The 12969-nt window shown below is 40.1% G+C and overlaps 2 long non-coding RNA genes across 2 annotated transcripts; one reads left to right on the forward strand and one right to left on the reverse strand.

The window, feature by feature from the left end:
* The first annotated feature begins 1840 nt into the window (after positions 1-1840).
* Positions 1841-2994, forward strand: LOC122770921. Its single transcript, XR_006360569.1, has 3 exons — positions 1841-2009; positions 2118-2327; positions 2854-2994. It is a non-coding gene; the product is annotated as an uncharacterized LOC122770921 (long non-coding RNA).
* A 4845-nt stretch (positions 2995-7839) lies between these two features.
* LOC122770922 lies at positions 7840-9739 on the reverse strand. The gene is made up of 3 exons (XR_006360570.1): positions 9672-9739; positions 9429-9524; positions 7840-8076 (listed from the first exon to the last, which is right to left on the reverse strand). It is a non-coding gene; the product is annotated as an uncharacterized LOC122770922 (long non-coding RNA).
* Positions 9740-12969: the final 3230 nt, after the last annotated feature.

The raw sequence follows: 12969 nt of genomic DNA on the forward strand, positions 1-12969 counted from the left end.
AATTACGTGACGGCAGTAGATTGACAGTGAACATAAAGCTACATTAAGTGGATTGAAGGGTTTCTGAAGAACCAGACACTGGGTACAGTTGGGTCCATGTTTTTTTAATGGCACAGGTGTTGATGATAGAACACCCCAGCAAGGTATTGTTAGGCTAATATGAAGTGATGAATTCTTTTCGGAATTCAGCAAGCCCTAAATAAAAACATGTATAAAATGTGTAAGATGAGTGATGACAGGTCGTTGTTATTTGTTAAAATAACATGAGCAATGAAATAAGCAAGGAAAATAGAATGTCTAACTGACTGAAAAACCCTATGAACAACTGATGAAAGACAGTGACTGAACTTGAAGTAGCTGCAAAAGACACCTTCTGCTAAACAACAGTTCCCCTGGGAGTGAAGCAGCCGTCACTGATGTTCCCCAGAATGTGCACAGAAGCTGGGTCATACATACATGTGATACATGTCATACACCAACCGAAGACAGAGAGCCACAGCAAGAAATACATACAGAAGAAAGTGTCTGATGTAGGACTTGAGGTGAAGCAGATCATGGCAGTAAATTGGCCCAGGTGATTTACTATCACAGAGAGAGCTTTGTAAACACAAAATCTTGCAGGTCTTGAGCTTGATAAAAAAAAAGTAACAAGCTAACAGCCACAACCTGCTCTAATGTGTAAAGTAAACACAAGTGCATAAATATGTTGATTTGTTGGTGCTGCAAGCCATCAGTCAAGTTGGTCCAGTTTGATTTGGTGGGGCCAAATAACTATTCTATTTTTTTAAAATCATGATCTGTTCAAGCTTCTGTCAACTAATAAATATCATTTGCAGAACTGTTGTATAAAAGCAATATCACATGAGAGATTATGCCAATGTACTGATCATCAGCACGGCTGTGATGTGGTCATGCTGCAGATATCACAGCCGTGCTGACATTCAGTGCAGCAGTGCAAATCTCTCGTGTGGTATTGGTTACATGTCCACTGCAGTGCAGGATGTCAAGCAGGTGTGATTTTCCTAATGTTTTTCTTGTGACATGAGTGAAATCAAGACACGGGGGCTGATTAAACCTAGTGGTGGAGATGTCGGTCAAGTAGCTGAGCACTCAGTTGGGTTCCTCTGGCTGCCAGGAGATATTGTGAGGAAGGTAATGAGGCAGCAGACATTAAAAAGGGACATAGGGGTGAAACTACTCAGGACAGTAGCACGAGTTTAAGTCCATTTGGAAACATGACAGTGGTGTTGCAGAAAAATACTAAAGAAGAGACAAAAAAAATGAATAATTACTTTTCTATATGACAGACAAACTGTTAAGAACATTGTTTTCAGGGAGTGAGAGGTTAGTGACCATATAGTGAAAGTCAAAGCTAAATGCAAAGGCACAATGCACTTATTGGTAGATTTCTCTTATGACATCAAATATGTATGCTAAACCCATCAGCCAGAATGTTTCTTCTTTCTTTCCACACTGAAAAAATGCTATTAATCGAGTTGGAAAACTAAGGTAACCTTTTTTTTTTCATACTTCCTCTTCTCCAGAGACACAACCACAAAGTGAGGAGCAAGTCGTTTGACTCCAGATGAGCGTCAGGACAAAGAATGAAGAACTTCTGCTGACCACAGCAAACTCTTTCTTCTTCCTGTGTGTTGCCCTTTTATGAGGATGCATCTGTTAAAGCCTTAGGGATTAAGTGTGTGTAATCATCTACCAGGAGTGGTGGTCTAAATGGCAACCTCTGGATGTGTGTGAGTGTGTGCATGACTGTGTGTGTCAATGTATACTTTGATACAGGATCCAGTGTAATTTGCTTCCAGGATGAGACAGAGGTGTGGTCGAACTGGAAAAAAAAAAAATAAATGCTTGCTTGCAGAGTGACAGAGTAGTATCTCGTGCCTGTTTTTTCTTCTTCTACAAGAGTAAGAGAGCGCGTGTACATGGGGAAACATATACACATATTAGACATAAAATATATTTTTTTTAAAGTTGCTGTGATTCTGCTCTTGGTAAGTTCCATATCCTTAACATTTTTCTTCTTGTAACTGATTTGCTCAAGAGATTTAAATTTAAAGCTGCTCTGAGGTTTTTTTTGTTGTTTTTTTCTTTCAATCTAGGTCAGACACAACAGGTGCACTGCCAATATGTTTTCAAATTATTCCTCAGGATTACATCATCTGAATCACTCTTGACAGCCATCAAAGATTACGTGTCAATGAGCAGATCCACAGCAGCAAGAAAAAAACTGAGCGAATCACAGGCCATCTGTGTTCGGAATTATTCATTCAGCCTTGAAGCAATAATGTACAACTGCATTACTTCAAAAGGTGGGGGGGGAAGAAGAGGGATCGTCTGTCTTTTTGGGATTTTTTTAAGAGCATATGTACATTTTTTGTCAGGTTTTGTTCTCTTCAGCTCTGTGGCTGAAATTAGGTTTAACCTCAAAATCAAAAATGGATTAATTAAATTTCACTGAAACCTGAAATCCTACTTTTTTTTTATTTCAGTCCAGCTTCCAAATTCATTCAGTACATTCTCTACAGTTAATTTCTCTATATCCAGTAAATGAAATACTCCTAGTCGAGTGTTGAACTCAGGAAGCCCAACACTGGAGGTAGAACGAGAACCATCAGTCACTTAACCACAACCAACCAGTGTTGATAATTGCAAAAAACAAGGTTTTAATGCCCTCTAGTGGTACTGAAAGGCTGCTGCATTTCAAGTAGCAATAAACAGTATTACTATGAAATACTATTATGAAAAAGAATAGCGATTGGGTAAATTTTAGCAAAACAGAATTTCACTATAAATACAAGAAAGATTCTATCCTGATTGTAGACTTTTGATTTACAGACCACAGCTTAGATTTCTTATGCAGAGAATGAATGCTGTGAATGCCGTGTACCAACCAAGGATATTTTCCTGGTCATCTCAAGGGCCAGTGTGACTGTAAACCAAGAAGAAAACTCTAACAGCCAAGAATTACAGCTGTTGCTGAAGGTGAGCTCAATTCTGCGCCGGGGATTTTTTTTCTTCTTCATGCAGTTGTCACAATTACAAAGTGTATTTTTAACAAACACACTAAATCCTTCTCTGTTCTTCTGCATTGTAATGATGTGATTTGTATTGTATAGTTTGTAGATGGGACTGCCATTCACAAACTTAGAACTGACCTTCATCATCGTTGCCTTCTTCATATTCACCCTCTTCACTCTGGCTTCAATCTATGCCAGGTTTAATGGACCAGAGCCAGGTACCAAACACCATCTGTTCTGAATCATTCATTCATTCATTCATCTTCTACCACTTTATCAATCACTTTATCAATCCTAGTCGCTATTCCATCACAGGGCCACATAGAGACAAACATCCACTCTCACACTCCATTTAGAGTGTCCAATTTGCCTAATCCCCAAATCTGTTCAGTTTGTTTTTTGGACAGTGGGAGGAAACCAAAAATGTGCAACTATATGCTTGTCTACTACACATGTTCCAAGTTATAAAACTCCACCATCACAGTTGAAATGGAGTGTGGCTTGGGAAAAGTGCAAGAGTGTGTGAATGTTAAGACAAATGCATGATAAACTAGTAAAACCACAACCTGATGAGCATGTTGATGCAGAAAAATTGATGGAGCCTTAATCAGACACAAAGACGAATGTCTAATGCTGTCAATTGTACGTTTGTTCATTTTCAGAGGATGAGGTCTATGAAGCAAACACTCCGAGACCATTGAACACAAAGCAGAATGAAGCAAACCAGAGAAAACCTGCAGGATTTCTGCTGTACAATAAAGAAGGGACAGGAGGAAGAGTGAGAGATGATGACTGAAATGTAAAAATAGTACTTCAATAAAGGTATTATATAACTAATACTATATACTTTTCAGAGGGTTTTACTTCCCAGCTACTTTTATCTAAAAGTTAATTAAAGGATTATCTGAAATAAGCTTGGGTCAGGACGATACCAAGCTGTTGTACTGAGTCATTTTAACGACATAATTCTCCAACTGTGTAACAAATATTCTTCTCCCAAATAGAAGAAATAAACAGATCAAATTTGACTCGATTTTGATTCACATCTTTACAGTCTGTGAATAGTGAAGCACGTCATATATAGGATTGTATCGGATTATACATTTGTATCTGTCCGCTATCCGATGCGGTGATTTTGACCAATATCGGACCGATACTGACCGGTACTGATTCCCATCCCTATAAATTAGCTCCACCCTGACCAAATACGACATCAACTATATTTCCACGACATCTGCATCCATCAAAGAATTATTTTTTATGAACTTTCTTTTACTTTTCACTCTTAAAGCACATTTTTGTCCCACTACTTGTTTTGCTACTTTAACTTCAATGAAAAACATCACCATGTTATTCATGGGTGTTGAGTGACAGTTTTAATAATCCAGTTTAAAGGTCTGAAGTAATCCGTTTTAACTGACAAGTCTAATTTAGGACATTGGAAATGTTCTCCCAGTCCATTCTAATTCTCAGACCCCTCTTACTTTGACGATGCATTCAAATACTCTACTCTGCACTGTAGCTGAATTGCGTGACAGCATTCCACAGAGAGGAATTGCAAATTAGCTCCATCAACTGCTAAAAAAAACATTTAAAAAAAGTGGCAATTTAAAGATTCAAGATTTGCTCATTATTTGATTTGATCTGCTCATTCTCGGTCTTAGTTTTTGTGTGTATGTCTGCAGAGATCCACTAGGGTCTCCCTGACATGTGGGCCGACTGTGCACAATCCCTGTATAACACCTTCCACTCCAGTTGGTGGTGTGCTCTTATTTTGTTTTGGTCAAAATAAACAAGAACATAGTAACCATGGACGCTTGCTTATGTAAGGAAGTCCACTGATGCCCATACATATACAACTCAACTCAGTAAAGAAAATGCAAAGTGGCTCTCCAAAAATGTGGAATGCAGATAGTATGACCCAGGCAGGGTCACTGGTTCGGATCCCAGTTTGACCGAGAGCCTTTCTGTGTGGAGTTTGCATGTTCTCCCTTGTGTGCTGGGGTTCTCTCCGGGTTCTCCAGCTTCCCTCACCACAGCCCAAAAACATGCAGATTGGGTTAGCTGGACACTCTAAATTGACCGTAGGTGTGAATGTGAGAGTGAATGGTTGTTCTGGTCTCTGTATGCTGGCCCTGTGATGGACTGACAACCTGTCCAGAGTGTACCCCGCCTTTCGCACATTCTTTGTCAGCTTGGACTGGCTCCAGCTCCCCCGGTGACCTTCATATGAAGGATAAAGTGGGAGAAAATAAATGAATGAATGGGACATGGAACCCAAATTACCCAAAAGACAATGCTCAAGCTTCTGCAGAACTTGATGAATTTCTACTATAGACAATTGCACATGCAATCCTTCATTGCCTTGCAGTGCAAAGCCTGAACACTGGGCTTCTGTGTCCATAGAAGCCGCCATGTCTGGTTTAGGATTAAACAAAACAAAATGACTTTTGGCCCCTGTAGCCCTAGTGGGGCGACATCCTGGGGGGGGTTAGAGGCTGCTCCCTGTTGAGTCTGCCCCTTGACCCCTGAGCCCTCCGTCACTCTTCCGCAGTCAGCCGTGTAGTGACCAACACGAAGCAGAGGAGGAGTTCCACAGTTAATCGACTGTCGTGAGATCTTTTTCTTCACAGAACTGCATTAGAACAAAAACACCCAGCTCATTTGTGTTGTGATTCAGCCTGTGTGATGGGTCTTGATGAGTTATCTGTGTATGCGTCTGTGTATTGTGTGTCCACTGCTGTTCAAGTGTATGTGCAACCATTGAGGTCTGTATTGGGCAATTATGGAGATAAAGGGTCTTAAGAGTAATTAAGCTCTGGCTGGCAGTGGCCCTCATTAAAAGTGAAGACCTTTGGCATGACAAGAGAGACACCATCACTCTGACGATGGACAACGAACTGACCCATCACATCACAATCAGCACTCGTCCAGAGACATTGGACTACACCCTAACAATTTCAGACAAAGTGGCACATAGCATCTCTGCTCTGTACTCCACTGTACTCACTACAAGTAATTGTAAAGGTAATTTTAATGTTTAATTATTGCACATACAAGCAAAACTATAAAACATATTCAGAGAAATCGACTAATCAATATCATCATTAACTTTCGAGCAATTCTGCAGAAAAACTTGTTTTTGATACTTTTAAATTCCCATGGAGCAGTCCTGTTGTCAATGAAGGTCTGATACATATATCAAACTGCAGTAATGTGAATAATAAATGTTAAGGCAACAGCTATAACTGCAAACAAATAAGGTATATTTTAGCAGGAAATACATCTTCAGATCACGCAAACCTGATTTCATTAGTGCCGTCACAAGATTTAGACACAAATGAACCCAACACCAATCTCATGATGACTCAACACCTTACTCAATAACCTGTATGTCATTTATTAGTATGCCCTGTATACAACTATTTGTTAATCACACCTGTACAAGTAATTGCAACAATGTTCTGCCCAGTGGAAAACAAACACTCACTTTATGGCCCACTGTCCTTCTTGACAAGTTTTATCAGAGGGGAAGTTCTTTATCAGTGGATTCCTGGTCAAGAGAGGATGGTAGAGGAAGGAGAAGAAAGTGAAAATTCTCAGGGGAGGAGAGGTTGGAACTTCCTTTGTAATCATAAAAATCTCAGCTATGACGAGGACCTCGACTGATTTCACAGCATCAGTAACATCAGCTCTATAATCTAACTCTAATCAATGAAGCACAGATCATACTCTCTTTTTTAATGTAGCATTATGCCTTCATGTCACCAGGACGTGCACTCAGTATGAAGGAACATGTGAAATGTGACAATAAAGTCAATATAACAACCACAGGGTCTAAGTTAATCCAACACAACGTGCCAACAATTGATCACCAAAATCACATAATTACTTACCTCCAACCTCAGATAATTTAATCAAAATTAATCATGTTTTGAATTATAATGCACACAAAGTGACAGGCAGGAAAACAAACTTGGCCAGAAACATGACCTCCTTAGTGTAAGTTATTAATAAACTAGTCAAATGACAACAATTATGGTTTATGACTGGTGTGTATTGTAACCGAGAACACTCTTTGTTTTTGGATTGTTGATTGAACAACAGTAGACCATTTTATTGACTACAAAAATTGAGATTATTGAGAATAATTTATGTCCCAACACACAAAATATTAAGTTAGTGAGTATGGTGCAATACCAAGTTAGTGAAGTGGTTTAATAGGCGTCTGCCCTGTTTGTGTGTGTGTATGTGTGTCTTTCGTAGGGGAATGTTTAAGCAGGCTGGGTAATCCCTGCAAAAACATATAATCCCCAGGGAGAGCAAATATTACAACACACTTGAATCAGTAACACAGAAAACCAGGCAAGGACAACATGGTTAGATTCACTTGTTTCTGTTTTTAGGGGCAGACAGAGGCAGAAACTCAGAGTTACCAGCACTTTGTGGTTAGTGGTTACCAGGTGGCTCTGAATGACAATTGAGACCAAATTAGCATATTCAAATAGTGAAAATAGAAGTTTTTTAAAGACAATGGCAGCCGATATGCAAAGTGCAGCTTGCCACAGAAACTAACAGCATACCTCAACAGAGTGAATGTGTGTATATGAGGGCTTGTGTTTGTACGTTACCTAAATCCATGTGGAATTGCTGTCATTTTTGAAAACACCATAAAGCAATAAAGGCAACATTTATAAAGACACAGCGACACCGACACATACAAGCACAAAAAAAATTACAAATAGAGATCGTGGCCTCTTTTGTCTCTTTTTCAAGGCTACAGAGAACTGATGGTCCACACGCTTGTTCAAAGTCTCAGTGACTAGTTTGAGCCCTGTGGTCCATTAGTGTCCTGCTGCTTCTCTAATCCTCATTCACATGTAATGGCTGACATTTCATCATAATGTGTTAATTCATTAGCCGAGTGCTGAATGGAGAGTCTCGGTCCACAGAGACGGCTGTAAGCAGACAAGCTAATGAGTCCCCACACTTTGCACAGCCTCCGGCAACCACAGATGTAATGCCAAGTGAAGTGGGTTACCTGCCGTAAGAAAATCCAGTTATACCACAAACTGACAACCTGCATCTGACATTTTTTCAATGACAAGCTTGAGCTAACTTTGCCAAAACAAAATAATTAGATGTAAGTGTAGCTTTAAATATGATTTCAATGTTGCCACTGCTGTGGATGATACCCACAAAGTCATCTCTGTATCCAGAAAAAAAAAAAAACAATTTAAGTTAACAGGTGTGCTGAGAATAAAGTGCAAAAAAGGGAACCAAACTTACTGAACTTAAAACTGCAGTGCGTAGCATTTAAAAAATAAACAAATGTCCGTTACATTTAAATCAATGGCAAATTAGTTCATAATGCTGATTAAACTTTTCAGATCTTTGAAGAACTTTTCAGTCTCTCTGTGTTTCTCAGAATAGCAGCACATAGATCTTGCGTCATGCGCTGCACACAGAAAGTGATTTATTTTATGTAAAGATGAAGGCAACAGCAACATTGCACTAGAAAAGTGAGATGATGCAAACAAGTTTGAGTATGACAAAAAAGCGAAAGCACAAAGAAGTGCAGAGATAAACTTTTAGAGGTGAATTCCACCTCTCAATGCTACTGGTGGTTCAGCAGTTTGACAGGATAAACACTTCTTGACTGCTGCTGTATACACACGAATGCTCCCTCAGTCAGGTCTGATACAGCAAACAAATAATGTTGCAGCACTTATTAAGATGAACAGACAAAGCTACTATGTCTGTGCAGACAGACAGAGACGGTAGCTGGAGGTCCAGACAGACAGTCAGGCTATAGTTAGTTCAGTGCACCTCTGAATCTCAATCAGGTCCTGCCCCAAAATACTTAGTGCCCATCAACACCATCGAAAGACCCCAGATGTGTGTGTGTGTGTGTGTGTGCCCTCCGTGCGGGGGCAGGGGACAGCCAAGGGAGGAGGACAAGTCTCTTGAAGGACCTACCATTTCTAATTACAGCTTCTTAAATCTTTGCTCTACTGTTGGAGGTAATAAATCAAAAATGCCTGCATATTTTCTTTGCTGAAACATATCAATCACTTAATGTAAGCTGCATACACACACACATATATACAAAATGCAGGAGAGTGTGTGTGTTCAAGGGGCAGTTGGGGGATAGGGAGGGGGCTTCCTGTCATTTGAATTACCCTCTACATGTGGGGTCAATATGTGCAATGCTTAAGTGTGTGTGTGTGTGTGAGAGAGGGGTTGAGGCTGGTGCTACACCCCCTATCTCCCCCCTCCCTCCCTCCTAAAACCGTATAAAGGAGGTTGGGGGAGCAGCACCTTTGTCACGTTGCTCTTAGACGCAGACAATCACACTCTCACTGAACACACATAAACTCTGTGGTCACTCACATTCTTCAGGGACAAACTGGTCATCCTCCAGAGAAAAGAAGAACTTCTGTGGTACTGGACACTCTCGCCCTCTGTGGTGGCAGCAGACCCTCTGGACTGAAAGAGAGGAGAAGAAAAATATCACCTGACTGAGCATCATCACCGTCATCATCATCTTCATCCGTCAAGGACTTCGGGGGAAAATAATTAAGCTCTTCTGAGGCCGACTACAAGAAAACCATGAAGATCTTCAACCTGCTTTACCTGCTGTTGTTGCTGCTTGTAGCCGTTGTAGCACCAGCCTCTTCCGCACGACCAGGTAAGCATCCACCTCTCCCTGAAAGAGTCATCATAATATAATATAATAATATAATGGTCATCGCTTTAACACCGCGCTGTTTCGACCAGTCCTTAATCTGTATAAAGTATGGTGGTTAACCTAGCGTAGAGTATGTTATTTTATGCTAGGTTAACTAACTTTAGCTGAAGCTAATTAGTGAAACGGCTTCAACTTTTAGTAGTAGGTTAGTAACAGCTGAAAAGTTGTTTTTAAATCCTGAACTACACACTTCCTTTACTACAACACACGGTGAAGACAAAAAATAAAATAAATATATCAAAAATGTCATGATGTCTGGTTTCTGTCCAGTTTCATTAAATTACCGACAGGTGTCTATTAACTTCGACCTCTGAGTCAGAATGTAGTTCCGGTCTCTTTTTTTTAAATCACTGCGCGATGCGTAATCTGAGCAACAGTACTAATTATTAAACGAATTTATAACAACGTTAAATATATGTGTCAAAGGTTGTTGGTTTTTAGTCAGCTACTTAAAAATGTACCACTAATGGAAACGGCACAACAATACACTTAGCATACTAATATAATGTTGTATAAGTAAGGTTAATGTGTAAATGTTGTAAACCTATATTCTGGTTACACATTGTTTACATTGTTTACAAGGCCTACTATTATATTTTTGTCATCTCAGTATCTGCTCTTATATTATTTTATTATAGTTCATGTTTACTATTAGTTTTTCTGTTATATTTTACCATGTCCTACTGTAACCCTTCACATTCTAACGTAGTGGAACGATCTTAACGGCTCTTTCATTAATACGACGCTGTGACGAAGAAGCGTATGTTTTTGCGGCTGTACCCAATAATCTGGTGTAACAGGTGCGCGTAATGCTTAAAACCAAGCTGGTTTGCGGTTTTGTGTTTTTAAAAACCAAACCGCAGTTTTTTGTAAACGGTAACGGTGGCTGGTCACGCCGTCATTAGATTCATGTGACTGTGATGTCGGTGGAGAGGATGGTGGGGAGGAGGGGACGGGAGCGCATCGCCGCCGGGGATCGCACAGTGACCCCAGTGAGAACCTTTGTCCGCGGCTGGAGGGCTCTCCGGCGCGCTTTTGTGAGTCACGGTGTTAAAACGCCATGCAAATACACGAGGTTTATTAACATGACATGGAGTAGCAGAGTTAAGTGTAAAGCAGTGTTTCTGCAGGCGGTGGTGGGGAGCAGTTTGTGACGGAGGTGCTCACAGGGAGGAGGGGGCCATAAAGTCATCTGGCACTTTATCTCTTCCTGGGCTTGGCTGGAAGTCTGTGCGGGAGTCAATGTGGATTTATTAGGGACGTTTAAAATAATCATGTGTTAGGTCCCACTTTATTAGCAAAGGGGGTCGCCCTGCTGCTGCTGCCTGGTAAATGGGTCCAAACAATAAAACCCAAGATATTGGGCTCTTTCCTGGTCATTCATGGAGCCATTATTCCCCATATTAGAAATTTGTGACTGCAGATGATGTGATTTATCTTTAATGTTTGCTGAGACTGCATAGTAACCACAATTAGTTGTTCAACATTGAGTCAACATGACTTTTGCACTGAAACAAACTGCATCTTTAATAAAAATATGTTTCTTTCAGATTTCCTGAACCTGAGGAGAAAATACCACAGACACCACTGCCCACACAGACGCTGTCTGCCTCTCCACTCGAGGGTTCCCTTCCCTTGAGGTAAGACATGCACCCCTACATTTTCGTTTATGTTATTATGGGCTTAAATGTGTGATACATGGAGTAAAATGCTGGTTACAGAGCTGCCAGGTAGCAATTAAGGAGGTGTGTGTGATTAGTGACAGAGGCGTGTATTCATGCTGGAGTGCAGTCGGGGAAAGGATTAGACATAAATCTCACTAATGATGCTGAGAAAGGCCTAAGTGCCATGAAGAGTTGGTGGACAGAGAGAAGGGGGGATTTCAGCTTTAATTTTCATTCCTCTACATCCACAGTTACAAACACATTTCTGTTTGAATTTGTCTCAGCAGGACACTAAATGTTGTCGTTTTTTCGTTTACAGGTGAAATCATATACACGAGATCGATGTAAGGAGAGAAAAATATATATGAAGCTACAGGAAAATCCGTACATGGATCTCGGTGCTAAGCCATGCACTGAAATGGAGGAAAAAAAGAACTGTATGGCATAGCAGGAAAAATGCCTTCTAAAGACAATGTGTATGCTATATACTGTATATGTCATTGTTCATATACACACAATCACAAGCAACATCAACATTGGCAATACTGATTTTCATTTCAAAGACAAAGTGAAACTATTACCAAACGTTAGCAGGAGTATGGCAGTTTGTTGGCCATGGATCGGCATTTCTCACATTGCACGTACCTTTCCTCCTCGTCTTCAAGAGCCTTTACTACGTTCACCGCTGCAGACGAGATGGGAGACGGAGCTGCAGCATCATCATCCATATTTAATTAATTTAGACACTGCTAAAAAGCTACAGACCAAAGAGCTGGAAACGTCGTAGCCACTGCAACTATGATGAACAGCACACTCATAGTATTCCTTAATAAGTGTTTATAACGCATGTATGCACTTCAAATGTTTATTGAATTACTTTTTAATAAAAATGTATGAATATACTTATTGAGATTTGTGTGCAGTGGTGTCGTCTTTTGACCTCATGAACATGTTTGGTGAGAGAAAACATCTATGGACAGTCTAAAGCCCTGTTTGCACCAAATACTTCAGTTTCGTAAGTTACAAAATGTCAAAAGTTGTGCAGGATACTAAAATAAGCGATCCATACTTATTTATTTCGCACTCTTCTATTAGAGGTGGATCAGAGATATTTGTGATGTTGTGCTATTTACATATCAGTGTTTACCATTTCAAACCATACCAATCATGAGCTGATGTCTACCATACTGTTTGGTACAAATGCAGATAAGAAGCCTAAACTGACAAAAAAGAGACCTTTGTAGAGTTTTCTGACTCCTGATTAGTTGAAAAGTGTTATTTTATACTCATGTCACTGACCCAACCATATGTATTTAAATGTTAGGGTACTTCTAGTCAGAACGGCATAATAAATATGTCTGTATTGTTTGATCGAGAAGTCCTAGATCAATCACTGCTCCCGATATGTGTAGTTCTCTGAATTACTCGTGGCAGAGGTCACATGGGAAAGAAGTCGTAAATGCTGCATTCCCTGTGGAGTTACGGACGCCAGAGCATAAAGGAAACACAATGGGGGAAC

This window comes from Solea senegalensis, linkage group LG6, assembly GCF_019176455.1.
Source record: "Solea senegalensis isolate Sse05_10M linkage group LG6, IFAPA_SoseM_1, whole genome shotgun sequence".
Lineage (NCBI taxonomy): Eukaryota > Metazoa > Chordata > Actinopteri > Pleuronectiformes > Soleidae > Solea > Solea senegalensis.